Source organism: Rattus norvegicus, chromosome 2, assembly GCF_021556685.1.
Source record: "Rattus norvegicus strain SHRSP/BbbUtx chromosome 2, alternate assembly SHRSP_T2T, whole genome shotgun sequence".
In the NCBI taxonomy this organism is placed as follows: domain Eukaryota; kingdom Metazoa; phylum Chordata; class Mammalia; order Rodentia; family Muridae; genus Rattus; species Rattus norvegicus.
This window is the reverse complement of record NC_141535.1, coordinates 12,992,116-12,993,897: the sequence shown is the minus strand read 5'-3', so window position 1 is coordinate 12,993,897 and position 1,782 is coordinate 12,992,116. Positions and strand designations below refer to the sequence as shown.

At 46.7% G+C, this 1,782-nt stretch overlaps 1 pseudogene; it reads left to right on the top strand.

The window, feature by feature from the left end:
* On the top strand, window positions 1–940 carry Ubxn1-ps1 (UBX domain protein 1, pseudogene; annotated as a pseudogene).
* The last annotated feature ends 842 nt before the right edge of the window (window positions 941–1,782 follow it).

Sequence of the window (1,782 nt, the reverse complement as noted above, 5' to 3'; positions counted from 1 at the left end):
ATGGTGGAGCTGATGGCTCTGGAGAGCCTCTGGAGAGGCTTTCCCAGGGGACACGCAGAGAAGGCTCTGTCCTTCACATGGAACCAAGGCATCGAGGCTGTGATGGACTGGCTTATGGAGCATGAAGATTACCCCGATGTGGACTCTCCCCAGCCATACTCTGGGACGAGAACCCACGCCCTCAGAGCAAGTTGGTCCTGAAAGATCTGGGTCTGCTGCTACAGAAAGCAAACCCATTCTGACTGAAGAGGAGAACAGACTGAGAGAATGTTGGGAATTGTGTCACAGAAGCAGCGGGAATGTGAAGAAAGAGAGAAGCGAGAAGCTTTAGGACTAGAAAAGCAGCGGAGGAGACAAGGGCAAGAGCTATCAGCTTCACAACAGAAACCACAGGAAGACTAGGTGCCCTGGGCTGCTGAGGAGCGCAGGAGGGAAAAGGCTGAAGAGTTAGTGGCCAGACAAAAGGTTCGAGAAAAAATTGAAAGGGACAAAGCAGAGAGAGCCCAGAAGTATGCTGGTACTGTGGGTTCTCGGGCACCGTCGTCAGCAACAGATCCAGGTACTGTTCCTTCTTCTCCCAGCCAGGAACCCCCTACTACGCAGGAATATGACCAATGTTGCATACAGGTTAGGCTGCCTGATGGGACTTCACTGACCCAAACCTTCCGGGCCCGGGAACAGCTGGCGGCTGTGAGGCTCTATGTGGAGCATCACCGTGGGGAAGAACCTGGACAGGACCAGGACCCTCTGCAGCTGCTCAGTGGCTTCCCCAGATGGGCTTTCTCAGAGGCTGACACGGAACAGCCCCTGCAGAAATTGGGACTCATGCCTTCTGCTGTCCTCATCGTGGCCAAGAAGTGTCCCAGCTGAGGGTCCTCCATCTGACCGTCTCTGTCTGACCTCTTCATTTTTGATAAAGCACTGACATTTCCTTCCTAATAAATAGACCCTTTGAGTTCTGTTTAAAAAAGGAAAGAAAAGAAACGAAAGAACAGGAAAAAGGGAAAATGAGGTTTCCATAGAGCAGGTGAGAAACAAAGGAAAAAGTACAGGAAATAATGGAGGAAAAAAACCTTTTAAAAGTAGGAACTCCAGGGAAACAGTGATCACATAGTGTGTCATCCTGGAAAGAATATTCATATAGTATTAATAGTACAAAAATTGCCAGGCATGGTGGCTCGGGATTTTAATCCCAGCTCTAGGGAAGAGGAACCAGGTAAATGTCTGTGAGTTCAAAGACAGCCTGCTGTACATAGTGTATTCACTCTCCATTTTCTTCACTACTTTTTTGACTTTCAGTGTTAGTTATACCACCATTGTCCATCTGAATATGGTCAGAGGCTATGCAGAAGAGAGAATTTAACTGGTACAAAAAGATAAAGAGGAACTGGGATGTGCCTGCCTTTTCTAAGTAGGTATTCCTGGTTTGCTGTTTGGAGTTAACTTTGCACGTAACGTGGCCCTTTGGAGGCTGTAACGAGAGGATTTTGAGTGTGAGGCTAGCCTGGGTGATCTGTGGAGGTGTCTCTACAAAATGAAGCACATTGGTCGAGAAATGGGATCCTAAGCTCAGTGGTACAGCGTGTGCTGGGTACACATACCCCCATCCATGGTGGAAGGGACTATGTTAGGGCTTAAATGCTATATTTAAAGTCATAGAAAAACCCTAAACTTTTACCTATCAAAAAGCAAGAAATCTATGTAACTACAATGTAGTTACAAACACAAAATATCCACTCAATAAATGTCAATTATTTTTATCTTGACCAAAATCAATGGAAG